The sequence below is a fragment of the Microcebus murinus genome, chromosome 8 (assembly GCF_040939455.1).
Source record: "Microcebus murinus isolate Inina chromosome 8, M.murinus_Inina_mat1.0, whole genome shotgun sequence".
Lineage (NCBI taxonomy): Eukaryota > Metazoa > Chordata > Mammalia > Primates > Cheirogaleidae > Microcebus > Microcebus murinus.
Genome location: NC_134111.1, coordinates 70,181,001 through 70,195,160, shown reverse-complemented (window position 1 = coordinate 70,195,160; position 14,160 = coordinate 70,181,001).

The following is a 14,160-nucleotide window of genomic DNA, read 5'->3' as shown; positions in this document are numbered from 1 at the left end:
AAACTGAATCTGCTATTATTGATGCAGGTAAGGAACCATCAGTAAACAAACTTCTGGTTACTATCACCTTCTATAAAAAAAGAAAGAAAGAAAAGGATAATGTTCAAGAAGTACCTTGGGAAGGATTAACCAGGAATTAACACGGAACTGAATGTTCTTTTTGGACCCTAATGCTCTAAAAGATGTAATTACAACCTATTTTTCTTTATATAATAGCATAAATAAAATTTGGGGCTGTTAATATGTTGGAAAGTGCTTAAGATTACATGTTTTTATAATAGGGATGCAGGCATTCCAAAATAAATGAATAAAAATACATGCATCTCTCTCGTCTCTTACTGGAAGTATTAATCTAATTTTATAATAATGCTCACTTTTTAATATTCAGGCTCTGTAAAAAAAATATTTATTTCTAAGATTTCAGTAGAGTACAGGTGGTGTATTTTTTTAAGCCTTTTCATTTCTCTTCACCAACCCCACTCATGTCCACTATATCATGTATCACAGTTAATGGTGATGTTTCCATTTTTGAGTTGATTTAAGCTTCATATTTATGTGGCTTTTAATGGAGAATAATAATGGGGGGGGGGACACTTGTTACTAGCATCAATATTATACAGCTCTCATTTCACCTTACATTTAAATTTCTTTTTTTTTCCCAAAGCAAATAATGCAGATCGTTGACATCTTAGAAATGGTTTGTGAGAGGTATTATATATAGAGCCTAAGACTCTCAACTGGGACTAGTCGTTTATTTTCTGAGAAGTCTGTATTCTTACCCTCACCCTCACCTGCACCCCTGACTCTTTTGTTGTATTTTTTATGATTCTGAAATGCTTTGAGGGAAAGATATTTTAATGTGTACAATTTGTTTTATTTTCATACTGATCTCTATTTTTGTTTAAAACCATGTTGCATCATGAAATCACTTAATCCAAAATAAATCTTCTTTAAAAAAATAGATTATGACTTTTCTGTCAAACTTGTGGGAAGCAAAATAGGAGGGAGGAGAACAGAAGTACACAGATAAGATCTCATGGGATTAATCTGTAGCTCTGTGAATGCAAGAGGCTCTCTTCATGGTATTAATAATTATTTTGTTTATTTTTACATCTTATTTTATATATTTTATTTATTTATTATTTGTTTATTTTATTTGGAATCTATTTTGTTCATCCCTACAAGAATATCTTACTATTTGATGGGCCATGAATGGTAAAGGGATGAATTAGCACAAATCATCTAACTCACATGGGTTGAGACTATTTGTTAAACCACCATGGTTGAATGCTTGCTTCATATACACACATACACACCACTACTACCACCACTACCACCCACACCAGTTGCCTCTGGGGGTCGCATATTCACATGCCTACAGGGACCAGGTGGGTATTTAATGAGTGAATCTGACTGGATATAAACCTCAGAGACTGGTAGACTAACCTAAAGAGAGCATTCTAATATTTTGCTCCAGCAGATCCAAGCCACTTGAAATTGAAATCCAGTGTTGAAAGCTCTTCTGATTTATCAAGAGAAAACCAGAAATACACATTTTTGTATGATATTTCCAGATATTTTTAGTACTAAATGGATTAAACCAAACATGTCTACAGGTTGAATTTGCCTTGCAGGTAACCAGTTTGGAACCCTGGATTTAATCAATAACATTATCTTTTATACTTGATTGACTGGTGGTGTAAAGTGACCAAATTAAAAAAATGTTTCTAAGACATGGCACTTAAGAGAAAAAGATGAGGAAAGGAGAATGGCAAATACATACTACAAGGGCAATCACTAAAGGATGTTCTTGAAAATGATCTCTGTTTACCACTATCTTTCTGAAAACTGACTCATGTTAATCATATGAGTTAAGATGATTCCTGTCAAGATTGCATGAAGCAGATGTGGCATTAAACTTTTTAGTCTCTATTTTAGATTAGAAATCAACTTCATGGCCGGGCGCTGTGGCTCACGCCTGTAATCCTAGCTCTTGGGAGGCCGAGGCGGGCGGATTGCTCAAGGTCAGGAGTTCAAAACCAGCCTGAGCAAGAGCGAGACCCCGTCTCTACTATAAATAGAAAGAAATCAATTGGCCAACTGATATATATATAAAAAAATTAGCCGGGCATGGTGGCACATGCCTGTAGTCCCAGCTACTCGGGAGGCTGAGGCAGAAGGATCACTCGAGCCCAGGAGTTTGAGGTTGCTGTGAGCTAGGCTGACGCCACGGCACTCACTCTAGCCTGGACAACAAAGCGAGACTCTGTCTCAAAAAAAAAAAAAAAAAAAGAAATCAACTTCATATATCACATGAGAGCAGTTAATGCAGAAGATTCATCTATCACTGATTTAAATTTGACATTATTATATAGGAGAAAAGCAAGGTTCTGCATTCATGGCACCAACTTCCTGGTTTTTGTGGCATAACGTTTCCCCTATATCCTTTGTCCTCAATACACTTTTATTATGATAAATTTATAAATCTGAAACCTACTTAACTAGTAAATGTTTAATAATGAATAATAATTCCTACCATCTACCATCTCAGGAAGTCTTTCATGCTGTTTTTGACTTCATCCTTAGACCAGAAAGCCTTTAACCCCTTCATCAAGGAATGAAGATTTTCTCTTCATATTTTCCTCCTTTACTTGTTCTAAAATTACCCATTAATAACTTTTTTCCCTTCTAAATAGATACTTGACTATTATTTCATTTGTCAACCAAAGTAAGCTTTGGAATCACAGAATAAATTGAAATGAGACTATCTGATAAAGATATAATGTTTATATTGACACATGAGTTTTACACATTTTATTTGTCCAGTTATTTAAAAACCCTCATATAGATAGATCATTCCAAAAGGTGTTTAGTCACTGGTTCTTCATTTAGAAAGGAAAATCTAGCAATTTTTCAAAGCTTAAATTATTGGAACAATATCTGTTTCTTTGATAATTTATAATGATGTTATAAAATACCAACTCTTGTACACAAAATACTTGGATAGTGTAACAATTCATTTGCAGGTTGATGTTCAGCTGGCATTGAAAAATGGACCCCAGGTCCAAATTCTTGAACCTTGTCATGACAGTGCCAACACATACCTGTCTCTGACTCTGTCCCCACACCCAAATTAAACTCCTGACTTCCCAGCTAAGTAAAGACTTACTTTTTATTACTACAAGGCTTATCCCAATTTCCAATGCCATCTCTTTAGAATTGGATTAAACCATATGAAGGACATCTTTTTCAGAATAAATAGAGTCAGGTTTAAAGAGACCAGATGGTTTAGACTGAATGTGTATGTCCACCCAAAATTCATATGTTTAAAAACTAATCCAGGCCTGGCGTGGTGGCTCACACCTATAATCCTAGCACTCTGGGAGGCTGAGGCAAGGCAGGCGGATCATTTGAGCTCTGGAGTTTAAGACCCCGTCTCAAAAAATTAGAAAGAAATTAGCTGGACAACTAAAACCATATATAGAAAAAATTAGCCAGGCATGGTGGCACATGCCTGTAGTCCCAGCTACTCAGGAGGCTGAGGCAGTAGGATTGCTTGAGCCCAGAAGTTTGAGGTTGCTGTGAGCTAGGCTGATGCCATGGCACTCTAGCCCAGGCAACAGAGTGAGACTCTCGTCTCAAAAAAAACAAAACTAATCCCCAATGTGATAGTATTTAGAGGTGGGGGCCTTTGAAAGGCGATAAGGTCTTGTAGGTAGAACTCTCATGAATGGGATTAGTGCCCTTAGGAAAGAGACCTCAGTGATCTCCTTTGTCCGTTCTGCCATGTGAGCACAAAGTGAGAAGATAGCCATCTACAGTCCAGGAAGCTGACCCTTACCAGACCCTGAATATTCCAGAGCCTTGATTTTGGACTTCCCAGCCTGTGGAACCATAAGAAATAAATTTCTGTTGTTATAAGCTATCCAGTCTCTGATGTTCTGTTACAGCAGTTCAAATGGACCAAGAGAGACCAAGAGGTTTCCAGTGCCTGTTTCTTCCAAAGCTGGTACTCACAGCTTGACCCCCCCCCCATATCTTACTTAAGGGAAAGGCAAGTTCCAGAAAGAGAAGCCAGCCTGTAAAAAGAAGTAAGATAATGTATTTTATGATACTTAAAGTAGCACTGGTTCAGATTGCCCACTCTAGGTCTTCTCAGGACAGCAAAGCCCTGAATGGAAACAGTACAGGTCATTCTGATGGGCCCAGAAAAATGGTAAGACCCCAAAATAAGATGGTCAGACTTGCTTAAGGTTGGGCAGCTCCCTTTACCTTCCGTGGCTTGGAAATCCAAAAGAAATCTCAAGTAATAAAATCTCAAAAGAGAAAATGTAAGTTTGGACTTCTGAGCTTGTCCTGTGCAGGACGCATTTCTCTTTAGGAGGGAGACTGGGGAAGACCTGTGCATTCTTCTTAGGGGCCAATTCTAGTCTTGAATGATTGACTTCCCAGAACAAACAAAACAAGCCATTTTTAACGTTGGCTAAAGAGCTATTCACCAATTAGTGCTAATTTACCAGAACTCCAGTTTCGATTAGAAAATTTTATCAGCATTTCTTAAATATTGCATCAAATTACCAATCATGATCGAGGACTCTTCAGATACAGAGATGTAGCTTGAAGCCAGCTCTACTGAAATTAAATTATTTGTATGTTTTATTTATTTTTAAGTAAATTTTTCACATATCAAACTTTGGTTTCAGTTTGCAAATAGGATTTTTCCCCTTAGCTTTAATAACAACTGCCCCCTCCCCTCAAATATTAAAGATACCTGATGATCCAGGAAGATACCACTTTGATTTTGCCTGTTCCTTGGCTGTCTGCTGTGTACCCTGGGATGTGTATACATTGGTTTGCAAAGCAATGCCTATATCATCAGAGTCTCTTCTCACATAATACTACCAATGATTTGGAGCTAAAATGTTTGGGTTGGTTTTCTCTCATCTGCAATTAGCCTGTCTGTTATATCACTCATAACAATGTTTAAGGAGGAATGAAGATAACAGGCTGTCTGAATCTCAGAACCAAGCAGGAATGCCAACGGTGTTGTGGTTGGAGTGTATGTGCATATCTTTTCTGCCCTGCCACACAGTTTAGGTGTGGCGACAGTTGTACAAGTACACATTAGTGAATGTTTCCTAGCTGACTTTGACCTGTCCTTAACTAAGACCCTTAGTTAAGACCAAAAAAATCATATTTCGAAAATTAGCCCTCCTGCTTGGAGAAATGACTGATTCCAGGAAAAATACAAGATGAGCCTGGTGCATTTTGTAGTGCATGCTAGAAAGTATCAGATTATGACAAAACATATAAAATAAATAAGTCCACATTGATAAATAAATAATGAATAAATGAAGAGATAGATCTCCTGTACAGAAGGATTCCAAATAATTTATGTAGGTACTCCACCCTTAAATGTGGCTTCCCATAGGGACTTCTTTCAAAAGAGTACAGTAAAGAAAAGGGGGGAAAGGGAAAAAAGTAACTTTACAGTGAAAAACCCTGGCAAATACCATCTTGGCCAGGTGATCAAGTTCAACATCAGTGGTTATAAATCATGTGGATAGTGTGTGTACCCTTGTACGATGTGATAAAAATGACATTTACCTCTGTGGTTCTTTTCCCCAAAACACTCAATCCCAATCTAGCAATGAGAAACATCTGACAAATTCCAATAGAGGGACAGTCTACAAAATACCTAACCAGTGCTTGTCAAAAACTGTCAAAGTCATCAAAACCAAGAAAAGTCTAAGAAATGGTCATAGAAGAGCTTAAGGAGACATGATGATCAAAAGTAATATGGTACCTGGATAGGATCCTAGAACAAAAAAAAAGGGTGTTAGGTAAATACTAAGGAAATCTGAATAAAGTATGGACTTCAGTTAATAATATATCAATATCAATTTATTATTTATCACTAATACACCATACTAATGTAACATGTTAACAGGGGAAATCGGGTGGGAAGTATATGGAAACTATTTTCTCTAATTTTCTATAAGTCTAAAGCTATTCAAAAAATAAAATATGTTAAAAATTAATATCTGAGTTTATGGAGAAAAGTGAGCCCTAAAAGCAGAACATGTAACAAAGCCCCCAAATCAATTCACTGATGATTCTTTATTCACAGGGAACCAGAGGCTGGTCTTTATAACCAAATAGCAACTATAAAAATGAACACAGGCAACTTCATAAATATCAAGCAATAGGAAGAATATTGGAAGATGGAATCAAGAATTTCATTCTAAGCAATGCAATTATGTTATAGATAGTAAATCTGATATTTCATATTAAGAGCAAATGGAGAATTATAGGTTACAGAAAAATGCCTCAGTGACAGAATCTGCCTAATAAAATAAGGAAAGTGCCACAGACTTGGAAACCAGCTACTATAATGCCATGCTTAGCATGGTTCTGGAATAGTTGACTCATTGTATAGATGGGTGTGCAAAAATCTAAAGAAACAATGATAAAGCTAAATTCATCATTCAAGCTACACATGAGTGTAGCTAAGCACAAACATGCACAAACAAGCACATTGTTTGCCAAGTAGTTGATAAATACATCTATTTCTCTTTTATATTCTTAGAGTAATACTTCTATTTATCTTCTATTCTCAAGAACTAAATTATTTCACATAAAAGATCTTACAATTTATTGAAATTCCCTAAGTGCAAAAACCTAAAAATTTTAATCATTCTTGTGGGACTCTTAAAAGATTTATAAATTTCTATGATCTTAAACAGGATATATTGGACAAAATGTATTTTTTGGTGACTTAGGTCACCCTTATAGACAACAAATACAATATTATGCTGTAATTGTTATACTGATGAATGTTCAACTGTTTTATCCCTAAATTAAATAGTCCAGACTATGCTTTACCATTAATACCTTTCTAATCTTCCTTTCTTGTTGACTAAAATTCCATTTTGCTTCCTGTTCTCTATTTTGCTATCTTAAGTTAGCAATATGCTGGGAAACCAAGTACACAAGATCACCTAACATTCTTAATAGATGGGATATTGACAAGAACCTGAGGGCTATTCTTGGATAAAAGGACGGAAGTGCCCAAAGTGCACGTGTTTTAGAGAATGGTGTGAAACAGTGGCTTTCTCACCTGGTTTCATGCAGCAGTGAAATTCAGCCCCACATGCACCTCAAAAGAAAAACTTTGGTTGGTGGGGACAGAAGTATGGCCTAGCATAATGGACTTTACATGTGGTTAAAAAGAACATTCGCCAATAAAAATTAGCGAGTATCATCCATTCCTCATTATTGCACAAGAAAGAATAAATTACAGCACATAAAGAGAAGAGTAAGCTCAGAATAAAGAGCTGTCCTTTAAGTAAGTTATTTATTATTAATAATCAGGTTGTAGTCTGTTATTTAAAACCCAGCAGTCCTGACTATTGCATTCTATAAAGCACAAAGCAGAGTGTCTGGCACATAGAAAGTATTCAAAATATGACTGTAGCACGGCACTTGTGTGATATCCGACCACCTACAAGAGGTAGGCACTTCCTTACAAACCTCAAAATAGTTCTGTTTAAAACATGGGCATGACGTTTATTCACTCCTCTCCTTCACATCTCTGCAGCTCTGACCAGAGAGGGGAAAGTCCTTCCCTTGGCTCTAACCCATTTCTCTCTCAATGGGTCCATTTGCCTTAATCACATTTGTGAGCCAATTTTTACAGTCTGTTTCTAATATTTGGGGAGGCTCCGCTTCACCTACTAGGTGCCCAGACATGTGAGCCTAATTTTCCTGAGATACTAGAGACATGGGAGTAGTATCACACAGATTCATCCACGAATGAGAAGCAAACCCTTTCTCTTTCCTTTTCTGAGGGCTTATAACCCATTCTAAGGCACCAAATAATTTATAAAAGCATGGCCTACCTCCACCAGAGTGACTAAAATTAAAAGGCCTGATGATAGCCACACTTGTCAAGGATATGGAGCAATGGGAATTCTCTGCATTACCAGTAGGAGTACAGAATGATGTAACCACTTTGAAAAACTGTTTGGTAGCATCGACTAAAGCCAAACATTTGTATAGCTATGACCATCAATTTCACTTCAGAGTGTGTACTCAATAGAAATGAATGCATTTGTCCACCAAAAGACATGTTCAAGAACTTTCACAGCACTTTATTAATAAGACTGGAGACAATACAAATGTCTGTCAACAGTAGAATAAATAGTGATCCTATCAATTCATTGGACTATAACTCAGTGATAAAAAAAAGATCACTGCTACTGCAAGTAATGGCATTGATGAGTCTCAAAGACAAAAAGCCCCACACAAAAGAGGGCATTCTATAAGACGCCATTATGTGTGGTTTAAAAGTAGGCAAGAGGAGCCTATGATGACAGAAGTCAAAACAGTGGTTGCCATGGGGATACTGGCTGGGGGGGGGGGCGGGAAGTGCAAGGGAACCTCTGAGAAGCTAAATATGTCTTATTTCTTGACCCGGTGGTAGTTACCAGGGTATGTACATATTTAGTTGTTATACACTATACCCTTAACATATTAGCACTTCTTGTATGTAAGTTATGGATCAATAAAAAAAATTTTTAATAAAGTGAATTTGTTTTATTAAAAAAAAAACATGGTCTTTGAAGTATAACAAATCTAGCTCCATATCCTGGCTCTGCCACTTATTTGTTGTGTGACCTCGGGCAGCCTCACCAACCTAAGTCTCACTTTTTTCATTTGAAAATACAATTCCTTTCTCATGTAGTGCTTTTTATGTTAAATAAGTTAATATATATCTGGCACATTGCTTTGTACTTGTTAAGTGCTGAGTAGATGTTACTTCCCTTTCCCCTTCTGCCCCAGTAGACTGGCCTCATAGTTCCCGTGTATCATCTCTGGGAGGCCACTGAATCTCAGGTTTCTTTGGAGGGAAAGGGTAATCGGCTTCCCCTGGCCCAGAAAAGTAATCTAGCCTTCCCTAGATCAGATGACCAAACCACCTGCTTCCTCAGGTCCATCCATCCATTTGTCCATCCTTCCATCCAAACATTTATTGAGTTGCTACTTTGTGCCGGGCACCATGATGAGCGCTGGGGAAACACTGCTGAGTAAAGCAGCCATGGTTCCTGCCTTTGAGGAGTTTCCAAACATCACGGGGAAGACAGGCAATAAACAAATCCATAATTACTAATTGTTATAAAAAGTGCTATAAAGAACAGGGTGCAGCGATGGACAGAAAAGCCTCTCAGTGGATGTAACATTTAAGACGAGAACTGAAGTTGGAAGAGCACCAGTCATTGGGAGATCAGAGGGAAAGCTCTTGTTGTATCCTATCATTGCAGTCCTGTAAACATCCAAAATAATTATAGGGTATACATAAAAGCAGAATTACTGCCAAGGAGAATCTTCTCACATATGAATGTTGTAACATCTATTCTGCTTCTCAGAAGAGTTTTTGGCCTACTTCCTCTTCCTTAGAAGTTAGGACAGCCAGATAAGAGGCTTCCACTATAGTAATACAGACTCATTTGTATAATGAGTTATGGACACGGGACATAATGGGAAATAAAAAATGAAAACAGGCAACCTGTAACTTAGACTGTAGTGCAGTATACTGAAAAAGATACAGCATTTGTAATCTGAGTTCAAATTTTGTCCTCACTCACTAGCTGTATGGCCTTAAACAGGTCACTCATACTCTCTGAGCCTCAGTTTCCTCATTTGAGAAATGGGAATAACGATTCAAAGTTGTGTTCCAACAATTAAAAGAAATGATATAAACATTGTATCATGCATTAAAAAATATTGCTGTGCATTGTTTAGAACATTCCTGTGTGTCATTTTGGTATAAAACATTAATTCTTTGTACTCTTATTTGTGTAGTCTTACTACAGAAATGTCAACTTTTAAAAACAGCAGGTACATTCCTTTCTCTTAAATATCTTCCTCTAACTTTGGCTCTTGGTTTGCCATTCTTAGTTCTGTGCTAAATCTTATTACTTCAGGTGGTAAATCAATCTTGATTTTCTTAAATCCTCACCCGAAACCCCCGCAGGCAATACAGGTAGCAGGGAGGGAGTGTGGCCCAGCCAGTTGGGGGAGATGTGAACGTCAAGTTTGGGGTGCTATCAGGGGCTTCTAGCGCTGCAGACAGCTGCAGGTAAGACAGCTGTGCTGCATGGCCTGGTTTGCCATCTGGATGTTGGATCCTCCAGGCAAATTATGTTTGCTTTCTTCCACATTGTCCACAGCTGCTGCATTGTAGGGCCTCCTCTAATGTTTTGGGAAAGGGGTCGGGGTGGGAAAAAAGAGAAAGCAGTTCAGATGCTTTTGCTCTCTGGGGAGTCTTCTTTGTTAGGGGTAGCCCAAAAGGATCTGCAGTCTTCAGCTCTAGACTGAGCCCTGACCTATGGACAAATCACTTTCACAATCTCTTTTCTCATCTGTAAAATGGGATAATACTAGCTTTCCTTAAAGTAGCCTCAGGATTGTTGAGGCTCAGATAAAACATTGCATGTGAAAGCTCTATCACTCTAAAATGTTGTACAGACTGCAGGTGCTATTTATATTAATATAGCCTGTGCCACATTCAGCATGCATGCTGGCCTCAAAGCTTCCAGACTTGCTCTGGACTGAGCTACCAGAAGGGGATTTTTCTAGGTTGATGAGTAATGGAAAGTGTGTCAAAGGTATTTGCCTATTTTTACTTTGAAACAGCAACCTTCTTCGAGATTGGCTTAATAGGGAGAAGAATGCAAGGACTGGATGATTAAGAGATAATTAAATACTATACCAAACTAGCCTATTCTGATAACTTGTGTGACTTATTTGGGCAAATATAAATGTGCTGGTCAGCCTAGGTTAAACTGAACAGAGCTCACTGAAGTAATGGGAACTGATCAAATCTTTATTTCTGTAATTTCCTGTTCTTAGCAGGAAGAGAAAAAAGACAAATGTCCTGGGTGAGAGACAGGAAGAAATAAAGATGAGTGATTTTATGCCTATGCAACTTCTCTCAAGTACACCAAGATAATCATCTGTAAGGTGTTAAAAATCTCATATTTTAAAAGATGCATCCCTGATTTAGGCTTGCAAGAAATAGGTTAACATTGGTCATTACATGTGCCTGTTTTTCAATTTCTCAGTCTGTTCTCAAGGTGAAATGTGCTAATTTATGCTTTTCTCTTGACTTCTACTACACACAAGCCTTTCTTCTGCGAAGTTAACTATGGAAATATTGGACCACATCCAGGGAGCCCTAAACTCAAATTCAGTAATCAAAAGCATGAGAGGAAAAAGCAAAGGGTTGCTTTCTTTGCCTGTTTTCTTTAAATTATTTCAAGACACCAATTCAAAGAAGCCTTAATGGTACTATTTCAGTTGTAAAAAGAAGTTGCTTTTTCTAGTCAAAATTTAGTTAAACCCCTAATAATTTGAGTTAGCATGAAATGGGAAGATCTAAAGGGCCTAACTGGCCTGCACACTTTTCATTTTTGATGTCTGGCAAGAAAGCAACTAGAATAGAAATACTTTAAAAATTTACTTGCAAATTGTAGCAGTCAGAACCATTCTAGGCCCTAGCAGCTCAAACAGAAAAGCATTACATTTTATATATCACATTAAATAATAACAAAAAGTCACCTAATAGGAACCAGTTCCAAAATCCTTTCTGGATAATTTGGTACATTTGAAATCTAGTGTGCTTTTCATGCCTCTCTTAAGCACTCTATAAAACAAGATACTCTCAAATGTGTTAGAACATTTCTGTTTTGATTGGCTCAGAATGGCTGGAGGTACTTGAAATAATTTATAATGAACTAAGCACATGGCATAGCATCACCAGGCATTTTCTTCAGAGCCTCTTGCCTGTTTTACAGAAATTACATAACTGGGAAGTAACACAATGAAAATCTTACACTTTGCTTATTGAAAGTTGGATTACGATTCCAAAGTCTAGGTAAAAGTTTATAAGTTAAAGAATGCCAACATTTTTTTTAATTCTTTCAAAAAGCTAAATGTTTTAATTTATTTGCTCAGTTGTTTGGGTTGTTGGTTTTATTTATTTTTTTTTTTTTCTTTTTTAGAGAAAAGGCTCACTGACACACAGGCTGGAGTGCAGTGCTGTGACCATAGCTCACTATGATCTCTAACTCTTGGCTCAAGAGATCCTCCTGCCTAAGCCTCCTAAGTAGCTGGGACTATAGGTGCATGCCACCATGCCTAGCCTCCAGTGATCCTCCCTCCTTAGCCTCCCCAAATACTGAAATTACAGGCATGAGACACTATACCCTGCACTAGTTGTTTGTTTTCTGTGGCAGATAAAGCAAAAAATAGGTTTATTTTGCTTTCTTCTTTTAATGAACCATGATTTATTTGTAGAATTTCAGAAAGGCTGACTGGCATAAAAGAGATCAAAATATATAACTACAGAAGTTAACTAAGAAACTGATTTTTCATAAGATCAGCCAGAGTTCTTAATTGTAAGCAGTTAAGCATCTCTGGATGACTGAAGCTGAAGAAGAATGTATTTAAAGGATATTGAATAACTCATAGAAAGGAGATCCAGGCTGGAGAACCAAGATCAGGATAAGGTAACTAGGAACCACATTCAAAGTCACATCTGTGGATTATTCAGGTGAAGACACCATTACTGCCAAACACAGGATTCCACACTGCAGCTTGTGCTGTGGACACCACTAGCAGTAGACTCAAGAGGTGCCACTAGAACTGTTGCTTTCAGGGCCTGATCTCTCTGCTACTCCTCCTTTCATTTCAGAGATATTCATGGCCCAGCCTCACTTGCTCCAGATTTAAAGGTTCAAGTGTGTAAGCAAGTGTGGTTGATGGAACCAAGGTAACTGCTCCTCCCCAGCTGCAAGGGATGTATTAGTCACTTTTGCTACCATACACTCAAAAAGTGAGGAATTCTCTAAATACTGAAGGGATTAAGATACAGGGTAGCCAAAGGGTAACAAAAGCCCCAATCCTGAAGGAGCAGACTGATCACTATGATTCGAACAGTAGTTCTTAATCTGTTTGGTTCTCAAGTTTTCACACTTCAAAATTACTAAGGACCTCTGTCCAGGCACTGTGGCTCACACCTATAATCCTAGCACTTTGGGAGGCTGAGGCAGGAGGACTGCTTGAGACCAGGAGTTTGAGACCAGCTTGAGCAAGAGTGAGACCCTGTCTCTATAAAAAATAGAAATATTAGCCAGGAGTGGTGGCACCTGCCTGTAGTCCCAATGACTGGGAGGCTGAGGCAGGAGGATAGCTTGAGCCCAGCAGTCTGAGGTCGCAATGAGCTATCATGACAACACTGTACTCTAATCCCGGTGACAGAGTAAAACCATGTCTCAAAAAAAAAAAAAAACCAAATTTAAAAAGTTACTAACGACCTGAAAGAGTTTTGTTGATGTAGGTTATATCTACCCAGGGTAGATGCTAAGTATGGTAACATGGAACTATGGTCAACATTTAATATATTAGAAATTAAAATAGAAATTTTAAAAATATTTATTAATTTATTTAAAATAATAATTACATGTTAACATAAATAATATATTTTATGGGCTGGGTGTGGTAGCTCACACTTGTAATCCTAGCACTCTGAGAGGCCGAGGCGGGCGGATTGCTCAATGTCAGGAATTCAAAACCAGCCTGAGCAAGAGCGAGACCCTGTCTCTACTAAAAATAGAAAGAAATTAATTGGCCAACTAAAAATATGTAGACAATAATTAGCCGGGCATGGTAGCACATGTCTGTAGTCCCAGCTACTTGGGAGGCTGAGGCAGGAGGATCACTTAAGCCCAGGAGTTTGAGGTTGCTGTGAGATAAGTTGACACCACGGCACTCTAGCCCGGGCAACAGAGTGAGACTCTGTCTCAAAAAAATAAAAATAAAAAATATATATATTATGAAAAATAGCTATAGTACTCAAAGCAAACAAAATAGTGATAAAGGATAGCATTGTTTTACATTTTTTTCCATCTCCTTCAGAAAACAGTTGGATTGTCATACACAATTCTATAATAATCTGTTATAATAGCATATTCTGGAAAACTCCATCACACATTTGTGAAAGACTAAGAGTGAAAAAGGTAAATATCATTTTTAGTATTATTATGAAAATAATTTTGAGGTTGGAGACTCCCTAAAAATGTCTTGGGGTGTCCTTAC